The 1725-nt window shown below is 29.1% G+C and overlaps 1 protein-coding gene across 2 annotated transcripts in view; it reads left to right on the top strand.

The window, feature by feature from the left end:
* The first annotated feature begins 1085 nt into the window (after positions 1–1085).
* The window catches only part of LOC21398587 (squamosa promoter-binding-like protein 2), a 4614-nt gene continuing 3974 nt past the window's right edge, over positions 1086–1725 (top strand). For both annotated transcript variants that reach the window (XM_010104394.2, XM_024169652.1), the window contains exon 1: positions 1086–1376. The gene's annotated coding sequence lies outside the window, so the exon portion shown is untranslated. The remainder of the gene's footprint in view (positions 1377–1725) is intronic.

Here is a 1725-nt window from a genome sequence, read left to right as displayed (position 1 = left end):
AAATACTAATTAAAAACTCCTAACTTATACTTATCTTCTTCAACTACTTAAAAGCACAAACACAAATTATCTCAAACATGCTCTAAGTATTAGCTTGGGTTTAGTTAAAAAAAATAAAGTTTTGTACCATAGAAAATATTTATCGATAAGCACGCCTCTAAACATTAGATCTAATAATAAGTATATAAAACTAGCAGTTTCTAATATAAATTTATTATATTAATGTTTTTTTTTTATGTCTAACGGTGTGTGTATATATATACAAGGAATGTAAAAAATGAAATATTAGTAATTCTTTATCTTCTAGCCGTTAATTTAATGTGATTTGACCAAATATAACGATCATAAATAAAATCTTACTAGTAGGTCGATACTAGGATTGGCAATATGGGTCATGACACGATAACACGACATGAATTTCACAGGTTATGATTAATAAAAAAGAGGTTCAAGTCAGAATTGGGTCGACTTAAAATTAACACGAAAAACACGGGTTAATTTCGAGTTGGATCCATCTAACCCAAACACGACACGAAACTAGTAAAAAATTAAAAAATATATATATTTTTCATTACATATTTTAAATTATATTATGAACTTGTGATATCATGATAGTTATACTCAAAATCTTATATTATTATTTGTTTAATTTTGATGGATGTTATTGTATTTTAGTGTGTTATGAATTTTAAGTTATTTCTAATATGTAAAAAACTAAAGAAAATTATATAATTTTTGTGTCAATTTCAAGTTCATGTGTCAATTTCGTGTTACAGGTTATTTTCGTATCGTGTCGTGTCAACCTATAAAATGACCTTATCATGTTTGTGTTGTGATTTTTAAAAAATTTTATGTCACGAGTCATATTTAGATTAACTATAAATTAAAAAAAATAATTAAAATACGATATGAATACGATATGTAAGATAAATTATAACCTTTAATCGATACTAATATGTGACACAAATTATCACCTTTAATCGATACTAATAGGCCGACTTATCCGTAAAGATCCCATGTTTTGAAAGTTCAATAGGAATAGCAATTTGAATAATCCCTATGTTTGTGGTTTGGTGAAAGAGACAAGTGAAAGCAAACAAATTGAAGAAGTTGCGATAGAAAGAAAGAGACAAAATGATAGTAGTACTAGTATACATTGTAGAGGAGTTGTCTACTACTGCTACTACTACTACGTCTACGTCCACACCACGCATCGGTATCGCATCCCTCATCTTACCCTTTTCTTGTCTCTTCAACTGATTTCAATCTGGATTTTCTCTCCTCTTTTCCCTTTCCCCAAATAAATCCCATTTCACACCTTTAGTTTCTTCTAATCTTCTTCGTTTATCGCTTCCACAAATGGCAAAACAAATCAAGTAAGATCTCGCTAAAACCCTCTCTCTCTTCTCTCTTCTCCCTGCTCTCTGAGTCACAAGTTCCAAAAACGTTAAGATAAAAAAAAAAAATCCCCTTTTTTTAACTCTCTCTCTCTCTCTCTCTCTCTCTCTCTCTTTATAGATTTTTTAATGCCCTCGATTTAAATTGGTGAGACTTTTTCCTTTGCCATCTTAATTTTGCTAAAATCTGATTTCTTTTTTTTTTTTTTCAAAAAAAATCGGTAGATGGATTTGGTACTTTCAGTCATCGATGAAATGGTATTAATATAATATATAGTTGGCTTTAATGGGGTTTTACCAAGTTTTATTATTTTTCTTTTCTCTTTCC

The sequence above is a fragment of the Morus notabilis genome, unplaced genomic scaffold (assembly GCF_000414095.1).
Source record: "Morus notabilis unplaced genomic scaffold, ASM41409v2 Scaffold645, whole genome shotgun sequence".
Lineage (NCBI taxonomy): Eukaryota > Viridiplantae > Streptophyta > Magnoliopsida > Rosales > Moraceae > Morus > Morus notabilis.
This window is presented reverse-complemented; position numbering and strand designations above follow the sequence as displayed.